This window comes from Mustela putorius, unplaced genomic scaffold (assembly GCF_011764305.1).
Source record: "Mustela putorius furo isolate JIRA1106 unplaced genomic scaffold, ASM1176430v1.1 tig00000508_pilon_pilon_pilon, whole genome shotgun sequence".
Taxonomy (NCBI): Eukaryota; Metazoa; Chordata; class Mammalia; order Carnivora; family Mustelidae; genus Mustela; species Mustela putorius.
Genome location: NW_025421402.1, coordinates 12091251 through 12114477, shown reverse-complemented (window position 1 = coordinate 12114477; position 23227 = coordinate 12091251). Strand labels below are relative to the sequence as shown.

The window sequence follows — 23227 nt, the reverse complement described above, 5'->3', positions numbered from 1 at the left end:
TATTTCCTATAATAATACAGATAAATTTCTAGTATAACTGAAATTAGAAAGAAGAAGAAAATTATGAATTAATGACTTAGACTTTATATCCTTTAGATTGGTGGGTCATGTCATAGAGGTTCATCTCTCTATTAGAAGTTATCTAATATCTAATTGAATGTTCAAAACTAATTATTAATATTTGTTGAACAATTAATATGGCATATTATATAATTTCTTCTTTTAGGCTTGCATTTGAACTGATTTTTGCTGCTAACATGTTCAAAGTATTTTCTCAGGAAATAAAACCCGCTTCTAATCTTGCATATGCAAAGAAGCTTCATAAAATAATTGTGTCAAGGAGATTTCTTTTACTTTAATTTTGAAAAATGTGAAACCCACGAGAAAGTTGAGAGGCTAATACAGTAAACACAGATAGCCTTCAGCTGCATTTACCAGCTGTTTACATTTTAACACATATTCTCCTCTACTTCTCAATCCCATGTTTTTTATGGAGCAAAGGTCTAAGGAAAACTGACTCCTTTGCTCCAGGTAATGCAAACAGTTTCCATATTCCTCATTTTCAGCAACTGCTACACTGCTTTATAAAATAGCTCCTTAAGGGGCGCCTGGGGGCTCAGTGGGTTAGGCCGCTGCCTTCGGCTCAGGTCATGATCTCAGGATCCTAGGATCGAGTCCCACATCGGGCTCTCTGCTCAGCAGGGAGCCTGCTTCCTCCTCTCTCTCTGCCTGCCTCTCTGCCTACTTGTGATCTCTCTCTGTCAAATAAATAAATAATAAAAATCTTTAAAAAATAAAATAAAATAAAATAGCTCCTTAAAATTCATGATCACTAATATTGGAGTTTGTAAGTATAAATAGTTAAATCTTCAAAACAAAGTCTCCAATTCTCCAATTGTTAAAAAGCCACCTTCTTCCTTAATAAACGAATGGAATATATCTTATTCTATGAAAGTGTAAATATCAGAATCATTTTATTATTATAAAATAATATATTGTATATCATGCTCCCAGAATCTATTAAATATATAGCATATTATTATATTACTCTATATCATATATCGTATTTTATTACATATTAGAATAAATGTTAGCTCTGAAGTAAACATCTACTAAATGAACAGTATAAGTAAATGAATGATGAAGAGTTAAAATATATTTTAACTATAAATTTTCAATAGTTTTTCCAAATAGTTATAATTCATATTTCTTTTGGTAACATTAATAATAAAGAAAACTACCATAAAAAGGGAAATAATAAAAAGAGGTAAATATTAATTATAATTTACAGTAGGCAAAATGCCCTGATATATTTTAGTATGAAGCTGGATGACAGGTATCATTAAAAATACTGCTTAGAGGGGCACCTGGGTGGCTCGGTCTATTAAATGGCCTACTCTCAGTTTTGGCTCAGGTCATGATCTCAGGATTGTGGGCTCGAGCCCCATGACAGGGTTCCGTACTCAAGCAGGGATTCTGCTGGAGATTCTCTCTCCCTCGCTCCCTGCCCCTCCCCCTGGCACATGTGTGTTGTGCATGTGTTCTCTTCCTCTTTAAAATAAATCATTTAAAAAATAGATAAAATAAAATAATTAAACAAAACAAAATAAAATAAAAATAAAAATACTGCTTTGGGGGTACCTGGGTGGTTCAGTTCATTAAGTAACCCCCTTTGGCTCAAGTCATGATCACAGGACCTGGGATGACATCCCATGTCACACTCTGCCCAGCAGAGAGCCTGCTTCTCCCTCACCCTCTGCCTGCTGCTCTGCCTGCTTATGCACTCTCTCTCTGTGTGTCAAATAAATACATAAAATCTTCTAAAAAAACTACTGCTCTGATTCTAAGAAACTTAGAATCAAGTGAGGAAGGCTTTATGAGAGGTAGAACACATGGCCCGTTCAATCTCTTAGAAACTAAAACATCTATCAACTAAAAATCAACATTCTTCATTTAATTTTCTCTTTTTGGTTTTCTTATCTCACAAATGACACTTCGCTATATTCAAATCTTTAAGCCAAATTATTTTTTATTTAAATTCAATTAACTAATAGTGCATTATTAGTTTCAAAGATAAAATTCAGTGATTCATTAGTCTTATATAATACCCAACACTCATTACATCACAAGTCCTCCTTAATGTCCATCACCCATTTACCCTGTCTCCCTACCCTACTCCCCTCCAGGAATCTCAGTTACTTTCTTATGATTAAGAGTCTCTTATGGTCTGTCTCTTTCTCTAATTTCATCTTGTTTTATTTTTCCCTCCCTTCCCATGTGATCTTCTGTTTCTTAAATTCCACATATGGGATCATATGATAATTGCCTTCTCCGAATTGATGTATTTCGCTTAGCATAATACCCTCTAGTTCCATCCACATCATTGCAAATTGCAGAATTTCATTTTTGATGGCTGCATAATATTTCTGTGTGTGTGTGTGTGTGTGTGTACACACACACACCATCTTTTTTTATGCATTCACCTGTCAATGGGCATCTGGGCTCTTTTCCTAGCCTATTATGGACATTGCTGTTATAAACATTGGAGTGTAGGTGCCCCTTCGGTTCACTACATTTGTATATTTGGGATAAATCTCTAGTAGTACAATCACTGGATTGTAGGATAGCTCTATTTTCAACTTTCTAAGGAACCCCTATACTGTTTTCCAGAGTTTTAAGGTAAAATCCTACTTTCCTCTACCTTCTCACTCATGACATATATCCAATCAATTCCCAAGTTCCTCCCAAGAATCAAATCATCAAATCTATCACTTTCTTTCCACACCCACTTCACTTGAGTGGGTCATGCTGTACCCCCAACCTACCAGCATAGTCTCATTCTGTATTACTACAATAGCTTCATAATTGCTTTTCTTAACACCCATGTGGGTCTCCCCAATTTGTTTGTTTCTCTTTCGTTTTGTTTTTACTAGAGTTGTCTTGCTATAAAGTTAAATTTGAGCAAATAACTCTTTACCCCACTTATGATTTTGTGTCACCTGCCCCCTGGATAACGTCCAAACTCTTTAAGATAATTTATAAAATTATCTTCCCTTACTTAATCCTTCATCTGTATCTCTCCCCTGTGTATGCCACCACAATTCTCAGCCAAACAGCTATATTTCGGTCATAATTTTATTCCTCAAATTCACCTCACTTTCTCCCTTTCTTCAGCATCTTTGCATATGCAATTTATTCTACCTAAACTATTATTTCTACTTGAATCCCTTCACTTGCCCAATCCTTACCTATCTTTCGATTTCAGACTAGATTATCATTTCTCCACAAAGCTTTCTGAGAGTCTTTAAAATTGGTTGGCCTTATTTCTTGATTCCATTACTTCATCTATTATATTACAGTTACATTGTATATTTATGTGTATATTTTGTCTTTTTGGCTGCATATCTCCCCTGCCTCCAATTAGACTTAGTTTTAGAAGGACAATAATTATTCTTACTTTAGCGACAACTGGGGTACAGGTAGCATAGTACCTGAAATAAAGTTGCTTAATAAGTATTGGTTGAATGACTGAACAAATGGTGATTAAATAAGTACTAAATTGAGGTGTAATAAATGTGATATGGATGACAAGGTTAGAAAAACTCCTTCTATGGGGGAAGAGGAAGCTTTACAGAGGACTTAGCATCTGAGCTATACCTCAGGATGAGAACAGCTTTTATAGTTGAGAAAGGAGGGAAAGAGAGTCCTGATATAATGGTCCAGGTGTCCAAATCATGAAGGTGAATGGCATGTTCAAGTATTATCAAAGCAAAGCATTCTTAATAAAAAACCATTAAGTAAAAAACCATTAAGAACAAGGACATAGAATCAAAATTATTAGCTTTAAATTCAGTGGTAAGAAATTATCATGATCATGCATATAATTGTGAAAAACTTAGGGTCTTTTCATTTATGTTCTATTGTTCATAGTTTCTAAAGATAGACCAAATGAATAAGAGTTCAAAGGTAGAGTCAAACATAGATTCTCTTCTCACTAATAAGCACCGTATATATCTTACTATGTTATCACTTTTGAATTTAAATAATAATAATATAGAAACAGCAGGTGAATAGCTCGTCCCCCCCCCGATTTGAAAGGTCATATTCTAGAGGTAACTTTAATTGAAAACCTTCCAAACTTCATTAGAGAAAAAAAAAAGACAATGATGATGAAAATGACATACTATTTTTATTTTCTTCTCAAGAAATTACTTTTATTTTATTTTTAATAATTTTTTAAAAGATTTTATTTATTTATTTGACAGACAGAGATCACAAGTAGGCAGAGAAGCAGGCAGAGAGAGAGAGAGAGGAAGAAGCAGGCTTCCCGCTGAGCGGAGAAGCTGATGCTGGGCTCGATCCCAGGATCCTGGGATCATGACCCGAGCTGAAGGCAGAGGTTTTAACCCGCTGAGCCACCCATGCGCCCCAAGAAATTATTTTATCAAGCTCTTTTGATATGTCAAACATTTTACCAATATTTCCTTATTTCACCTCCTAGCAACACAATACAGTATAAATTGTTATCACCATTAGCTTGTTGAGATGACAGAGGTTCAAGGTGAATAAATAAGCAGCAGGCAAGGACTGAATGCCAATGTTCTTGAAGCCAAATTGAAAACCATGCTCTCCCTATTACACCGAACTGCAACTTAATCAGAACTGATTGCAGATCGAAAGTTATTTATTAGGATTTTTGTTGCCACTTAATGAAGTGCTCTTGAACAAAATAAAATTTTAAAATAGAAAATAGGGGCACCTGGGTGGTTCAGTCAGTGAAGCGTCCGACTCTTGATTTTTAGCTCAGGTCATGATCTCAGCGTCGTGGCATCCAGCTCCCAGTATGGTTTCGTCCTGGGCTTGAAGCCTGCTTAAGATTCTCTTTCTTTCTGAGGAATCTGGGTCACTCAGACAGTTAAGCTTAAGCATCTACTTTGGCTCTGGTCATGATCCTGGAGTCCTAGGATCGAGCCCCACATTGGGCTTCTGCCTCAGCCAGACGTCTCCTTCTCCCTCTCCCTCTGCTTCTCCCTGCCACACGTGTTCTCTCACTTTATCTCTCTCTCTCTCTTGTTTGCTCTCTTCCTCTCAAATAAAATCTTTGGGGAAAAAAAAAATTCTCTTTTCTTCAATGTCTGTCCTTCCTTTCCCCTCCCTGAAAAACAAACAAACAAACAAACAAATACTAAAATAAAATGGAAAATTTAAATATTAGAAATATAAAATAAAATTAAAAATTAAAGTGGGAGTTTTTTCTCAGTCTATTATAACCAAGTGATCTGAGTATTATGGGTTTTCATAATATAAGTTTTCATATTACAGGTTTTCAAAGCATATCTGCTTCATCTAATTTAATTTTTCAATGAAAGTTATAGTTTAATCAACTAAATGTGATTCTGTGTCATATATTTAAAGACATGTACCATAAACTAAAAATATCAAAAAACTACTTTTTTTGATTACATGTATTATTTATTGGATTAAAAAGTATAATAATGGTCAGCATGATTTAATTTACCTCTCCGTTCTTCAGAGAAATTACGATATTACTCCGAAAGACTTAATGATGCAATCTTACTAAAAATTGCTTTATAGTATTGCAAAAAGGAAAAATAATATCCAACATACATAAAACAGAGATCGTGTCTCAAAATGGGACACTTAATAACATTTCAGTAGAATGAGATGATTTTAATATTTTGCTGAAATGCTATGATATATTTTTAATTAAGGTCAGTTTTCTTATGTCCTCAAAAATGCCAGATAATGACAAGAATATGAAGATCATTTTAGCAATTGTTATTTTAAGGAATAATAATGTGAAAAATCAAGAATACAACTAAATATATATATATATTTTATAGTATTACTTGCAGGAAAAAATCCCTGGATATGAGGAAAATCATTTTAAAGGCATTGCTTTTCTAAAGTGGTAAACTCAACTATTAAGTTTAGTAAGCATATTCAAAGATATATCGATAATTTAATGCATCATCTACCTATATGCATATACATATGGATTTTCATTGTTGCACATTCGAGACTTATATATTGTATATAGTCAAATTAATAAAAAATAAGAGCTCCATTATTCAATGATTTACATCATTACTTTAGTAATGACATATTAATTGATGGCTTTAGTTAAATAACCAGTTATGTGCTATAATTTTAGACTTCAAACGACCTTAAATTGTTCTTCCTTAATTTAGACATTGTTTATTTAAAGGTAATAAATTTTTAAATAACTTAATGGAGTAGAATTAGTCATTTTATTATATAAAGATGTCAATAAATTCATCAAGATATAAAATCTTTTATATGTATCATTTTCTATATAAATAGGCAGAATTATGACACTCTCTTTTTTTGTATTCCACCAGGAGTATAGAGAAATGATTGCTTTTCCTTTGTGCACCTGTTGAAGTAAACAGCCATGTGTAGACATGGGGAAAATAAAAAAGTCATTCTGACTTTTAGCTATGCAATTTGTCACTGGTATATCTGGAAATTATACCAAAAGGGTTTTTTGTTTTGTTTTGTTTTGTTTTTCTTTTCCTTATGCATTGATAATTCTTTCAATTTCCCTCAATAAAAGGGAAACAGATTTATAAAAAAACAAACAAAAAAGATGTGATAATCCCTAAAGCAAAAAGCATATAACTTCAGGTATTACAGAAAACTAAGGTATCCAATCAGGAACTTAAAAAATAACAGAATGCATTTTTATTTGAAATAGCAATTCCTCTTCAATTTTAAAAACAAATGTCCTGTGGGTTAATAACTACTTTAAATCCTTTCCAATATATTAGTTTGAAAATTATTAAAATAACTGCTGACTAGATGGATTTCCACAAATATGTTACTATTATCATTTTTAACCCATTTTTTCACATGACCAGTTTATGAAGGACTTGCTGGCAGGGATTATGTTTTAGTAATCCTTGTGGCCACTAATGTTTAACATTAACATTAGATCTGGTAAATTTTTGGAACACACGCTGAACTGAATTCCTTTATTTTTTTCTTTTGTTCATGGGATATTTCATTATGTCTGCCTAAGCCATCAAGAGATTGCCATTATATTAATCTGCTAGAAATGCTTTATTACTATACTTTTTCACTTTCCTTTTCTGTTTTGTTGTTTGTTTGTTTTTTGTTTTTTAATTTTAACTAACTTGTTTTAAATCATGTTGTATAGGTTAAGATTAGCCTGAAAAGTGAATTTTTCCAGTGATTTAACTCCGCTAAGCCTATAGTCCAGTGGGTCCTTCTCATTATTTATTTTAGCTGATCAGGCAATACAGTGCCTCTGAATTACAGCTTTAAGTGTTTTCCATCTTAATGAGGGTTAGTATTCCTCTGAGGAGTATATACTGCAGAAGGAACTAATCTCCTGCTTGATCCTGTCAATACAATCTTGTCCTACCAATAAAGAAGAAGTTAAATGATACTACCTAATGGTAGAGCTGATTAGAAAAAATGAACAGAAGGTGAATTCCATTCCTTAATTCTTCAAAATCAGGTGATATAATTCTTAAAAGTCCAAAGTTCAAGAGTCACTTGGGTTATCTTTATATTTTAAACATAAAATATCTTGGCTTTTGAACATAAGTGATATAACAAAATATTTTGGTAAGATTTGGATTGTACTTAATTTTAATTCATAAGGAAAAGTGGTCAGAAAATAATTACATTCAGATGCAAGATGTTTAGTATACTTAGATGGCAGAATCTAATTTTAAAGTAGAGTATGAGAAAGGCTTCTGAAAATTTATTATAATCAATATCTTTGAATACCAGTATAGTAAAAGAGTTTAAAATAAAGATTTTTTTTTTCCCAAAGAAGATATACAGATGGCCAACATACACATGAAAAGATGCTCAACATCATTTATCATCAGGGAAATGAAAATCAAGCCCACAATGAAATAATACCTTATCCTTGACAAAACAGTGAGAATTGAGCAAACATGAAGTAACAAGTGATGGCTTGAAAAATGTAAAAAAAAAAAAAAAAAAAAAGAAGAAGAAAAAGAAACCTCCTGCCCTGTTGATGAGAATGCAAACTGGAGCATTCATTGTGGAAAAGAGTATGGAAATTCCCCAAAAGATTAAAAATAGAATACTGTGATTGATTAATTCCAGTACAAAGCATTTACACAAGAAAAACAAGAGCAACAATTTGAAAAGATATATGTACCCCTATGTTTATTGCAGCATTATTTACAATAACCAAGATATGCAAGCAACACAAGTATCTATCAATAGATGAATGAAGAAGACAACAATGGAATATTATAGTGTCATAAAAAAGAATGAGATCTTCCCATATGTGACAACATGAATGGATCTAGAGGATATTATGCGAAGTGAAATAAGTCTGATTGAGAAAGACAAATATCATATTACTTCATGTACGTGTGGGACTTTAAAAATTTCAAACAAAAAAGCAGAAACATCCACAAATACAGAGAACAAACTGATGGATGATGTGGGGTGGGAGGAGGGGGGTGAAGCACAGTGGGAGATATAGGCGTCCAACTATGGAATGAATAAGTCACAAGGATGAAAAGTACAGCATAGGAGATATAATCAATGGTAAAATAAATAAATACTTTAAAAATAAAGATTAAAATAATCTATATATATATATACATATAGAAATGGAATGGAAATAATAGTTACAGACATCTGTATTTAATATGGTTACTGTAAGTAGGAATAAGATTCTGCTTTTTCTTGTATAATAATAATAAATAAAACATCCTGGCTTGTAAGGAGAATAAAACAATTTTCATCAGTAAAATAATTTTGTCACATAAGTGCATATTTATTTTTTTAAAAGATTTTATTTATTTATTTTACAGAGAGAGAAAGAGAGATCACAAGTAGGCAGAGGGGGGGGAAGCAGGCTTCCCGCTGAGCAGAGAGCCCAGTGTAGGACTTGATCCCAGGATGCTGAGATCATGACCTGAGTCGAAGGGAGAGGCTTAACTCACTGAGCCACCCAGGCATCCCACATAAATATCAATTTAAAGAGATTTGGGGAAATCATTTTGAAAAAGGACTGTAAGTACTATGCAAATACAAGCACAATAAAGATTTTGCCTCTGACTTTACTGATAATGACTTCAGTCACAGTTTTGCAAAGTTTTAAAAATGCTTTTTAAAAAAATTTTTCAATAATGATCCTGGATAAAAACTAAAAGTGTAATACTAAATTGTTGTTCAGTGAAAGCATATACCATTGTAAAAATATAATAATAAACTAATATAGTTTACGACTAAGACATAGTGCTGGGCTGAAGTATAGAAATGTTGATGTTTGGAACCAAATGGACAATAAATCTCTTGTTCTAGAATAGAACCAAAATTTACCTTGGAGTTAAGCAGGGCTATAAGGTGAAATGGGCTATTTAATTAGAAGTTGTTATATGGAGATATATAAATAGGAGTATACCTTCTGAAGTCACACACAAAGGAAATATTACATTTAAGGCACTTTCAAGGAAAGTCCAGTAAAATTATTAAAGTTTGTTTAAAAGGTACTGATTAGTAGTCCACAGAATTTTTTTTTTATTTCAAAATAATAATTTCCAGGTTCTTTTTACTCATCTATAGAAAGTGTTCAAGTGTTTTTAACCTAGGAGTGTATGGTTATAAATATTGTCAGTGGACTCCTAAACTTGTCTTCTAGTCTTCCTTACAGATATCATTAAATTCAAAGGGTAATTCTTATAATTCTTCAATAATTCCTATAATAATGTTATAACCACTGCAATTCCAGTACAAGCAACATGAGGCAAGTATTTGTATCTCTTTTATTCACTAATGCATCTATAGCATTAATAAAATAATTTGGCCCAGAGAACGCCCGAATAATAAGAAAATTAAATTTGTAAAGTAAATTCTTATAATGTTAATCTTTTTGTTGTTGTTGTTAATTTTAGTTACTAAAAAACAAAAGGTATAACACGTTGGAAATACTGTCATTAAAAATAAGCTAACATTTAAGAACAAAACAAAACAACACAAATCATGATAAAATGTCAACGAAGTCATTACTCTGAGAATTGTTATGGTTTTATTTGCACAACCGTCCTGGTTCCTACATTTCTCTTATAATCTTCTAACTGGATAGAAAATTCATTCTTTATTGACCTATATTTATACTGAGGAATATGACAAACTTCTTCTTCCCTCAAAGAGAATTAGATTTGTAATATCAAAATTGAACATGTGTGAAAATAAAATGAGTGGTCAAGTATTAAATTTGCCTTTGTGGATTAATTAAAACAAAATGTACTACAAATACCAAAAAACCTGTAAGCCTCTTATGTACAATTGTTACATCTTTTCATTGTTATATTTCCAAGGTGTACCCCAGTGCAAACCATTGATCAATAAATACTTTTTAAAATGAACCAAAACTAACAACAAAAAGAGATGATTTACAATAAGCAAACCAATCCAGCAACAAGTAGTTAAATTTTTATCTACCATTCTCCAGTGCCCTCTAAACCACCATCTAAGGAGGGCATGTTAGAACTCTGTGTTTCTAGTTGAAGAATGCACATCTTACCATTTGCCAAAGATGTCGGGATGGCCAATATTTTCATGTGGTAGCTAGTCCTGTAGTGCCTGATATTGGTCGTATATTGTAGCTTGTCTGAAGTCTTTCCTGATAATATGCTCTATTTTTCCCGAACATACAAGTTTGAAAATATCTGGTATTCTCAAGGACCATTCTTGTCACTAGATTACTTTAACTTCTAAAATAGCTCAAATTGTCTTCAAACTTAGAAAGTTATAGAGAACTTAAGATACTAAATTTCAAAAGAAAAGCAAAGTGAGAGGTACCTGCGTGGCTCAGTCTGTTGGGTGTCTAACTCTTGACTCTGGTTTAGATTGTAATCTGGGGGTCTTGGGATGAAACCCCACATTGGGCTCTGGGCTGAGTGGGGAGCCTGCTTAAGATTTTCTCTCTCTCCCTTATTCTCTCTTAATCTCACAAAACAAACTGAGGGTTCCTGGGGGGAGGGGGGTTGGGAGAAGGGGGGTGGGGTTATGGACATTGGGGAGGGTATGTGCTATGGTGAGTGCTGTGAAGTGTGTAAAGCTGGCGATTCACAAACCTGTACCCTGAGGCCAATAATACATTATATGTTAATAAAAAAATTAAAAATTATCTTAAAAAAAAGATTCTCTCTCTTCCTCTCCCTCTATCCCTGATCCTATTCATGCTCTCTCTTTCTGTATCTGTCTCTCTAAAATAAATAAATATATTTTTTTTTAAAAGAGCAAAATAAATCAATATGAAAAACAATTTATGTTCTTGAAAATAATTTTTACATAAAAAAGCCAGATTTTTGAAGGATATTATAAAGAAAGCATAAAAGGGACATTGTTATGTCTAACTGATTAGCTATACTGAGAGTATCAAGTATGCACTAGTGGTAATTTTTAAAATCATGTTGTCTGAACTTGTCAGAAATTACCTTCTAAATAATAACCACAGGTATCAATGTTATGGGAATTACCTGAAACTGAAATTTGGTAATAAATAAATTTTAATGAACAGTTAATAGTTGTGTAGTTTCAAATCCTGAGTAAATAAATTGTCATCTTCAATTTAGACCTCTACAAATCTATAGCTAAAATAGAGGAAAGCATGTTACATTTTTGTCACTTTTATGATGAAAGAACCATGCAGAGAGCTAGATAAAACTCTTGTTTACCTTACTGACTCAATATTATTGATGAGAAATAAATATTTTAAACAGTAAATCACAGCTATTTATATGAAGGCGCTGATTCTTTAAATCAGAATTGATTTTCTTAAATAGCAGCTGTCAAGCATAGGTTTAAAATGGAGTAATGACAGGAGTGATCTTTCATATTCATCCTGGCCTATCTTTTTATGATTATAAAACATCTGCATTTCATGGATGGATGACAGATACAAATGAAAACCTGCTAGAGTTCTGAGAGGGAATGTGAGTGTTCAAAGTTAATTTCCTCCATTGTTTTGTCACCATTCAAACATAATTAGCCAAAGTATAAAGATAGCTATACATTTAAAACATCAAGGGGCACCTGGGTGGCTCAGACTCTTAAGCAACGAACTCTTGATTTCAGCTCAGGTCATGATCTGAGGGTCGTGGGATCAAGCCCTGTCTTCGCTGTGCTCTCAGCAGGAAGTCTACTTGGTATTCTCTCTCTCCCTCTCCCTCTCTAAAAAAATAATAATAAAAATTTTAAATAGTCAATAATCTGTGCCCGATCTAAAAGTTCTCAAATAAGAAGGGATATATTACAAAAATCTGTGTGTTCCGGGAAAAGAAGCTTATAAATCCATAAGCTATGTTTCCACACAAGGGGAGAAAGATGCTTAAAATAAGTACTTTATAAAAAAAATAAAAAGAAGTTTTAAATTTAATTTTAAAAGATATGCGGAGTATCCCTTAAGAATTTGTTCAGGAGTCCCTTTTCTTTAGCTATAAATTTTAAGTTTCAATTCACAGAGAAGACTGGATTCCCTTCTCTGTGTTCACAATGTGAAAATGTTGTTTTTGGGTAATTGTTGAAACTTTTCATAAGCACAAAAGAGCACAGCTTACAAATTGGGAAACACATATTCCATAATAATTGCTATTTCAATAAAGTTTTTGAGTTAATGTTAAGTTGTTTAAAACTCCTTTTGGAATGAAATTTGTAAAAAGAAACAACAACAACAAAAAAAAAACACACCCAACTTTCTAGTTGTTACTGTTGTTGATTAATAATAGATCCTTTTTATTCTATTTTGGAGACTTCTGGTCTGTCACATTATTCCATAGTATAATCTCCAAAACAATACTTACCACATTTATAAAATGTACTTAACTTTGTCTTTGTTTATTAGTGACGGGTCTGAATGAACAATCAAAAAGTCATGCAATTTGAATGTTTTGTGTAAGCTATACTTAGCCTATATGTTAATCTTTGCCATTACATAAAAAAAATATTGAGAGAAGCATGAGTTAATTATCGAAAAGGATCATTTTTTAACAACTTTGCTGCAAAATTTATGTACCCTTTAATGATTTTCTTCTAAAAATTTAAACTGTTTATTGTTTAACAGGTGTTCACTTCTGAAAAAGACTGTTCTATCATCTCTATGTAAATTTAGAGGTCTGATTTTCAAACCATCAGAAATTTTACCTACTAAAGACATGAAAGACACTTAAATGTATTGTCTACACCAGGACTTCCTGATTGAATTAATTTTGTTCTATATTTACTTTAGCTACAACCGAAGAAGCTTCTGCACACAGTATTAAATTGCATATCTGAGAGCTGTTAAGAAAAACTTGTATCTTAAAAGGTTTCTCTATCAAAGATATCACAAATTACAAAGAACACATATATACAACATGTGATTCGATAATCTGATGCTTGATTGAACATAGTTTTAATTTTTTTAAATATTTTTTTAGTTAGATTAAATCACTTTTTCCCCAAACTACCTTGCATCTGTGGACATCATCTGACACATTTTAAAGAAAATGTTTTCCAGTTGTGAGAATAAGTGTTTAATGAATCTATAAAGTAACAGTGTGCTTATATTCTGGCCACTATTTGACAGCGAAAATCTAAAATGCATGCCTACTCAGTTCTGCTCTTCCCAAGGCAAGATTGTTTTTTAATAGTGCAATATTCTAGAGATAGCTTTTAAAATTAACAAAATGCAAGACTTCAGAAAAGTTAATAAAAAACAGCTCAATCCTGATGAGGTTGGCTGATATTCACAGAAATCAGGGAGAATAAGTCTATCTATAAGTATTCTTTCACAATAACTCTATAATGGAATTTAAATGAAACACACCATTATGAGACAATAATTCTTATATAGCAGAGAGCTACAATACATTTGAATGTAATGTTAACATATTTATTAATTTAATCAATAAATGGGTATTTTATAGATTTAATTTGCTGGAACTATAACATGGTAGCTTCTTTATTAGCTATTAAAGGGAATTTGTTATGCTTTGGGTGCTTTCAAAGGCATCTATAGCTGAGTAAATTAGGGTTTAGGCATTAAAAGAAACACTCCTAAAACATTAATTATAAATAAAAATAGGTCTAACTGAAGATAAAGGCTATTTTTAACTGAAAATTTAATAAAAAGTAAAAATTGTGAGAAATTATACATTGTGTTTAAGAAATAACAATGTATATGGAAGAGTAAGAATCTATGAGACCTCTTAATTTTTTAGGATGTATGCCATTTTTCAACATCTGAATTTACACTTTCTTGGTTAAAATGAAATATTTTAAAAATCAACACAACTATTTGTTTCATGGTAAATACCTAGGAATCCAGTCAACTCATTAAAATATATTAGTTTTATTTTTCAATCTTAGGGGAAAAGAAATTGGTTAGAGAATCATAATTGGGTTTATTTCAATTATAGAGCATCAACTAGCTATTCATGATTAGTTATTTTGAATATAAAATTGAAAAATATCCTAGAATTGTATGCATGAAAACTTTATTTCATATATTAAATATAGAAAAGTGGATTCATAGTTTATGACATCATAATCTGTAGAGATTTTGTAACTGGACAGTTGTACATATGAGTAATTGGATACCAATGTTCTTAATAACTCATCAAATATGTTCTGAAATGATAATAATGAAAGATTTAAAATGTTATTGATGAGGATATTTGATGACCAATATAAAATGGTTACAGTGGGTGTTTGATATCACTTAAAAAAATAAAAGAATGATTGAAGAAACTTCCAGATATATTTTCAACAGAAAAGTCATTACTGTTCATGATAAAATTTCAGCTTTAGAGAATCTTTTTTTTCTATACTACAGTAAGTATTATTACGTTATCCCCTTCTTTTAATAATCTATTAGCAATCAATAGTATTCAAACCCAAATTATTTTTGTTTTTCTTTAGAACTTATGGACTGTAAATATTAAAATCATAAAACCATATAACAGTGAATAGAGATACATTCCTAAATGTTTAAATGAAAATATCCAAGTAGTTGCTAAATTAAAACATTAACAATGTCAGACATCTCCTAATTTATTCTGGTAAACTGAATATTAATTTATAAATGATGCTTGAAAAGTCTGATTTTTTTTAGTTTTTCCACTTTTAAGTTGCTACATGTGAATATTTTTATCTTGCTTTAATCAAAGTGACAGGAATTATCAGGTTAATAGTATAAATTTGATAAGAAATCAGACTTTCTTTTCACTAAATGATACTGAAAAGTTAATCAAGAGTAACTATTTTTGTAAATGTGACTACTGTCCCAGAACTGCATAAAAGCCAAGGTAAATATAATATAATTAAGAACTAATGTGACTCAAGGAATGTATTCTTGAACTTGTTTTGTTTTTTAGCTACACAATATCAAAACAAACAGAAAATATTGTTTAAACCCATTAGAAACCATAACACCATAGACCAATAGAGACTAAGTATATTTGATACTAATTTTTTTTTTTAAGTTGTCAACCTCATTACTTTTTTCATGGAATGAGAACTTTAACCAAAATGAAAAAAAAATTAAATGTAAATGATATCGTCTCAAAATACAGTTTTTTTCATTGCATGTTTGTCTATTTAAGGCATCATCACTTCTTATGTCATTTATCTGTAACAATGCTATAAAGGAGATATTATTTTCCTCAGGTGAAAGTTGAGAAAAATAAATGAAGAGTGGTCAAGAAATTTCACTACGCTCGTATTTAGGAAGTAGAACTGGAACTGACATTGAGGAAAGAATCCTAAAACCATCTTACTCTACATTTCAAGATAACCCACTGTTAAGAGCAAAGAGAAAAATGTTGAGATCTTAGAAGCCTACCTCATTAATCATAAGTCATAGTCATAATATCCAAATACCTTTGTGATATTTTTTCATGAAAGCTAAATTTGTACTCAACATGCCACAGATTGGTGTTACATTGCTTTTTGTATCTAAACTTCAGACTGACACCTGATTTTTAGATGACTGGAATTTCAGACACTTATTCTGGTCAGTAACTGCTCATTTTAGTGATAATATGAAAAAAATCAAAATAAGAGGGAATATAGGAAACTGAAGCATAGGTTGATAACAAAAGTATCAAAGTTTTGAAGTCCCACCCATTAAGTTCTTTGCACTTGTAGAGAGAAACACACAAAGGCACTAATCTGAAAAGAAATTCCATGTTTATTTAAAGAACATACAAACCTAGTAAAAAGGTTAATTTTGTATATGAATATGTATATATAGTTACACACACACACATACGTACACACTCTCACAAACACACACATTCTTTTAGAATCTCAAGGTTTCTTCCTACCTAGGTTTAATCTACTTATCTGTAATATGCCAATCATTTTGCATGAAGAAAACCAAGATATACTGTATTTTATATTTGAAAAGCCTACAACTCCATTATAATGTTGAGTTTAGGAAAATATTTCATGAGGCACTAGAATACATTCTATCTGATTAAGTGATAAATGAAATTAATCATATATGTGTCATGTATATTTCATGTGGAAAACATTATTAAGCAATGTAGATTTAAATAAATATGTTCTCACCCACCCAAAAGTGGGCGTTCTCACACACACACACACACACACACACACACACACACTGAACATGTTCATTACAATAAAACTCTAGAAGGCAAAATGCAAAAGAATTGAGGAATTGAAACTCATTGACAAATTACTTTCTCTACTGAAGTAAAAACTACCTCTTTCCTCAAACTCCCTTTTAAGAAAAGCACTGTAACTTTGCAATTTTATGACCCAAAGTTTCAATTATCTTTCTTATATTTTCAAGATGCTATCAGTGAGCCTTACAAGCAGAAAAATTATTGATCAGGGGATCCATTTCAATAAATGTAAGCACTAAAAATATTTCCAGAGAAAATCTTAAATACAATATCTTAGAAAAGAGAAAATATTAGAAATAAATGGAATAGTTTAAGGGTTGTGCTTTATTAATTTTTTGCTTCATTTTGTGGGGACTCCAGACTCCTTCAACATGTAAGCAGAACATCACAAAACATTATCAATAATAATAACAAAACTTCATACACTCAAAATATTTTGTCATTTTAAATAAGTTTTCTGTCTAATCTAAATAGGAGAAATTTATGGACTGCATCGACAAAATCTGGAATTTAAAAAGGCCTTATTTATGGAAGATTTACTATAATTTTCTGATTTATTTTTTTCAGTTTCTAACTGGTTTTCCAGACCAAAGATTTCTATACTAGGGTCACAAGTAACATAGCCTTAGGCAAGCCCTTTTCTTATCCTGTTTGAAAACCCAACCAACCTCTACCCCAAGATTTTTTTTTTTGAAATTGAGAAAGTAACAGGGCTATAACCCACTACACATTTCTCTCAAGTAGTCAGAATTAAATTACTAGTTCAAGATGCCCTTTATAATTCTCCAGTTGTCCTTATATTAAGGTCTGTGACCTTAACAAGGAGCACTATTTCAAGGCATTTCTGCAACTACTGTTTTACATACTTCATTAGGGCTATGCATCTCTTCCTCCAACTCTGTACCTTCCCATTTCTTCCCTTCACCTCTGCCCAGTGTATGATTTTTGTAACATTGTTAAGCATTTAAATGGATTTAAAGGGTTCACCAACATGAATACTAAGAAGTTATGCATCATAGCAGAACCATCTGAAAATACATGTATCCCATCGCTTGAAACAGGGAAAAATTATCGCAGGATGGGTCACATACAGGTTATATGATTGTCAATAAAATATAGACATTCAGTCCTTACCTGCTTAACTGCATGATGACAACAAATCTAAACAGCATGCAAAAGTCCCCAAATTCTGAATCTGTCTTCCAAGCGGTTGTGACAGTTTTATACCCTGATGCTCTCTTCTTTGCTTACATGCATCTGACTGGCTAGGATATTTGTAAGCAATACTAGGGTTCTCTTGCAACCCCAGGCTCCTCTTCCTCTTTTCAAGCCTCTGGCTGGCATCTCACACAGCTCGAAACGGGCATCTCCGGAGGTAAAGCCTCCCCAGCGATTCCCAAACGGATTCCCATTAGAAGGAGGTCTCTGTTCTACAAGGCTGATCACGTTCTCGACCTGGTGCAGAGTAAAACACTCTCTGGTTCAACTCTTAGGGGCTGGGAGCACAGCCATCAGAGACCTAAACTCTCTGCCACTGCTTGGCTGCGGAAACGGCAGGAACCCGCGGCCGAGAGGCGCCACCCCCTCTCGGGCGGACACCGAGGGGAGCGCTCGGGTCCCAGCTCCTCCTGCTTCCCCCCCCCCCAACCTCCAGAAAAAGGGACACAGAAAAATAAAAGCCCAACTTGAAAGTGCGTCTCATATAAGCCAGAGGGTTCCCAACCTCACTCTTTGCTTCAACTTCAACCTTGTATTCCAAGCTCCAGCTCTAATTTGAAAGCCAGCTCTCCGCACCGCCCCCCACACACTCCACCTCCCCCCCAGATTCCCCAGTTGGGGACTGACCAGTCGGTGAAGGCAGAGAGAGGGAATGACGAGCAGTGATACTCAAACACAGAGCCTGAGAAGTCAGTGAGCAAGCTTAAGCTCGACTAAGCAAGGGGATGAACAAGGCGATTATGGTTTCATGAAGCAGGCATGCTGAAAAGCCGTCATTTATGAATCTTAGGCTATAGCTCATTAAAAACAATAAATAAATAAATAAAATGCAAATGCAAAAGGGCGTTGATAAGAGTCGAGTGCTCCCAAGTCTGTCCTCTCAGAAAAGAGGTTTTGCTCAAGTTTGGCCCAAAGCAGGCTGGAAATGGAGCGTGAGGCACGGAGGCGACCCCCCCGACCCCCCGGCGCGCCCTACGCACCGGAGCTGCCGGTGCCCACCCCGAGCACAGCGAGCCGCAGGGGCTGAGTGCGGAGCCTGCGCTAGCCCCGCAGCGTGCGGGACCCGCTCCCTGCCCGCGCCGTCATCCCCACACCCAGCACCCAGCCCAGCGCCCGCGGCCGGCCAGGCGACCGGACACCTTGTCGTCCGCTCTCCCCGCGCCCAGGTGGCTTAGGCGTTGCCGGGAGCTGCGGAGAAATCGCCAGGCTCGGTCGCCTGTTGCTAGCCCTCTGCTGAAAGCGTCCTTGGCGGCGCAGCCTCGCGGACCTAACTGTCCCCCTCGCAAGCTGGAGTTTCAGGCTCCATACAGCAGAGCGCACTTACCTACCAGCGTAGGGCTGGGCTTGACTGGAGTAGACTAGGCTAAGAAGGAAAGATCTGACTGCACTGAAAGTTGCGTTTGGGGGTTGTGTGTGTGTGTGTGTGTGTGTGTGTGTGTGTTTACCCCCCACCCCCTTCCACCCCTGCGCAATAGCACCAGTCCTCCAAAGAGGAATCTTGAATTGGTGAATTATGCCAAGCCCTCGTTTCTGAAACTAGAGTCACGGCATCTGATGGCACTTGTCAGGCAGGACGACCAGACTAGGAAGGAGAGACCAGGTAGAAACTAGGGACGGGTGAGGGGCGCCTAGTGGTGCGGACCACAGTCTCAGCCCTGCTCTGATGGGCTGGTGGTGGGAGCCGAGGGGGGAAGCCCTTGAATCCTGAGACTGGGGGCTGGGGTGACGCTGCAGCTGGAATACTTTTGTGTCTGGAAACTAAAAGGGCTTTTGAATTAAAAAAAAAAAAAAAAAAACATTACTTAGGTCGTCGCGTCAGCCATCAATGAGGACGGGGATAGCTCTTTCTGAGAAATTTTTAAAAGAGAGAGAGAGAGAAGAAAAAAAGAAAGGAAATGAAGGGGAAAAAAGAAAGACATAAGGAAAGAAAGAAAAGCTTAAACAATAGGTTCTCACCTCCATCTACCCCAATAAGGAGAAAATGTAGAACCCAGGAACTTGTTTTGATGGGGGCTGGGTAAGGGGGAGGGGGTGTCACAGGAAAACTCTAAAACCTTAGTATGTATTAGAGACTGCAATACATGTAGGCTTGACATTTAATTAATACCACGTCCTTGTCAATATGTGAAGTAAAAGCTAAGATTTAAATGTTCCTCAGCATACCTATACTTAAAGGGGAAGTGATACTCATAATGTCAGGTAAACCCATAAAAAATGTTCATAAAAGCAAAAAACACTGACGCTTTAACATACTTATTAAAAATTGAGTCTGGGGGTTGAACAAGTGTGAAGAGTGAGGTAATTAATTTTTTTAATATAAAGTCTGTCCCTGATTTTCAATTTATTAGAATCCAGATAATCAGTGCTTTCTTCTGATAGCCCTCTTCCTCTGAAATGAGCACTCCGTGTCCAATTAGCTGTTCATCAGCTAAATTCACAAAATCAGAAATGTACTAAATATGATGTCTGAATTGAAATGCAATGCCCACAATAATGTGTTCATGTGTGATTTGGGATATTGTAAGAAAAAAAAAAAAATGGTGCACTTCAAACTCCCACTCTTCTTCTTACCGTAGAGTGGCTTTTAGTGTTTAGTGTCCTGCTAAACCCATAAAAATACACTTTACAAAAGTCTTCCTTCAGTCATGTAATTGCTTGCAATGAACAAATGCTGACCTGAACAACCTTCTGAAGATCAGAAACCAGTGAACTTTCTCAGACCCTGAAATTGTGAGAAGGTTTAAGCTTACTCTTAGATAAACATATAAAATGTGACCTTTCAAATGGCACAAGAATGTGTGCCAAGAAGCATTAATGGGAGGGGGGAGGAATGGTTAATGTTTCCTATAACCTGTAATATAAAGGAAGACAGAAATAAATAATGTAAAAGGTGATGGGATAATTCATTACGTGGGCTCTATCTTAGTAGCACAATTGCAACTAATATACTAATTAATGAACAGTCGCATAGATCTTTGAGTTCTGAAAGTAACAAAAATATCTTTACAATGAGATATTGCTGAAACAAAGCTTATTTAAAATAACACTAGCAATCAATTTCTAATAAAATATAAGGAGAATAACTTACCAGAGGACATTTCAGGAAGCAAGATGACTGTGAGAAAAATATATCCAGGATTCAAACAGATATTCCATGATCTTCCAAATCAAAATAGGGATGAGCTGCAGGGTGGTGGAACTTTGAAAAAATCAGCAGTTCCTGGTGGCATGTAACCACCTAAAAACCAGTTACACAGAAAGCCATGAACCTCCAAGGAAAAGAAAAAAATGTGCGAGAGGTGCCTTTTATTTTGGGGGGTGGGGGCTTATTTGTAATGATCCTTAGGCAGACAAAGTGAAATTTACTGACTGTACATGCCCACACCGTGGGGGGAAAGAGAAGCTGTGTAACCCCGGAGAACAGGAGTTGAAATACAGATAAATCTGCAAAGAGAAGTAAAAGGATGTGTTGAAGACAAGAGATAAAGAGAGAACTAGTGAGCAAGGCTCTAGTCATCCTGAAAGATACAGCAGCAAGAATGATTGAGGCTGCTGAGAAGGATCCAATGAGAATTCAAGAGGGCACTGCTTTTGAAATCCTGCTCTGATCTTCCCACTCTCAGTTCTTTAAGAGTTACCTGCGCTGGGAACATGATTATTAGGATTAATAGTATTCCATCAGTGTGTTTCACTAGGATTTCCCTTGAACTCCCTCGCTCGCAGCGACTGAGGGAGGCGTAGTAAGGAAGCCCAGCACAGCCAACCCCCCCCCCCCCCCCAATAAACCACTGTGGTCACTTTAGGATGACCAAATCATCAGCGATTTGCATGGGGTGGGGGAGACGGTGGGGGTCGAAGGGCTGAAGATGCGGATGAGGCCGAGTCGCCGGGCGCTTTCGGGGGCGCTGCGCCGAGGCGCAGGCAAGGGGGCGCGGAACCGCGGTTACGAGCTGCCGGGGCGGCAGCAGGAGCGGTTTTCTCCCAGGTCGGGTTTTCTCGGAGGATGCTGCAGCCCGCGACTCGAGGCCATTCACCTCCATCCGAAACCTCAGCTCCAAATGCCTTGTTTTAGAAGCTAGAGCTTGGGAGGCTCCGAGGACGGTTCCGGGGGGGAGGCGGGTGACAGGCGGTGAGGCTCTCGCGTCCTCTCTGAGTCCTGCCCAGGGACCGAGGGAGAGGGTGCTAGCAATGGCTTTGCTGCCGAACGCGTGGTCTTGCCATTTTCGCGTCCCGATACGGCCCACACGATCGCCCGATCGATCGGGTAAGATGAGCTTTATGCCTTCTCTCTTTTGCGCTCCATGGTTCCGTCCCTTCTCCGAGCCCAAACCCGAAACCCGAACCCTACGTTCTCTCCTCTCTCTCTCTGTCTCTCTCTCTCTTTTCATTGAAGAACTTCCCTTCCCTCTTGGAAACCTACTTCCCCAGGGAATTGCTTGTGTGACTGAGGGGCCGGTAATTCTCTTTGCAGATGATTTATATTTTGGCCGTGAAAGGGTTCCCCCTCGCCACCCTCGGTACCCTCCTTAGAGAAGATCCCTCCCTCCCCATGGGTTCACTCCCCGAGCTCGGATCTGGATGAAGAGCGCCGTGGGAGTCTTTTGCCCTCTGCTCGGTCTTCCTCTGGACCCTGATGCTTAAGCATTATCCGCCTCTCTCGCTCTCTTTTTAGAAATAGGAGGGAAAGGTAGAGTGGAAAATTGATTTCTTGCAGAGACTGAGGCGCCGAATGATAGAGGGAATAAACATTTGCCCTGGATAAAAATGTTCTTGGTAAGTAATCTTATTTTCTGCGGTTGAAAAGGAAACACATTGCTTCTCACTGCCCCATCCCCCACTCCATTCATTTATTTGCTCTCTGTATGTAAATCACGAGCTGGGTCAGTGCAAATTTTCTTTTCCTCCTTCCTCGGAGAATAGCAACATGTAAGGGTGAATTTGAACTAGGGGGCTTTTAAGGAGGCCCTAGGAAGGCTTGAAGGCTCTTCATTTCTTACACTCAAAACCTACACACAAGTAAAGCTGATTTCTGATTGCTTGCAAGAAGAGGATTTAAATACCTCCTTTATTTCTTACTGTTTTTTCTTTCTGAAAATAAAATAGTTTCAGGTGGTAGCCCCATGTCCAAGGTTTTCGTATCCCTTGGCCATGTTCTAAAATTCCATTCCAGAAATAAGAACGTGTATTAAGCTAAAACTTAATCAGTAAGCTTTAAGTTAAAGGTAAGTTAGAGCTCTAGTGCCCCTTACTAATGTGTACATCTTTGTTCCAATTCTTGGATCAGATACAAATTATTAGCATCCAAGATAGCT

At 35.4% G+C, this 23227-nt stretch overlaps 1 protein-coding gene across 3 annotated transcripts in view; it reads right to left on the bottom strand.

The window, feature by feature from the left end:
- BRINP3 (BMP/retinoic acid inducible neural specific 3) overlaps positions 1-21663 on the bottom strand; it is a 402288-nt gene extending 380625 nt beyond the window's left edge. Inside the window, exon 1 of one of the 3 annotated variants that reach the window (XM_004751486.3) lies at positions 21004-21663. The gene's annotated coding sequence lies outside the window, so the exon portion shown is untranslated. Of the gene's footprint in view, positions 1-17831; positions 18362-19239; positions 19346-21003 lie in introns of those variants that run through there. The other 2 variants (XM_004751488.3, XM_004751487.3) reach the window with 2 other exon arrangements.
- Between the last annotated feature and the right edge of the window lie 1564 nt (positions 21664-23227).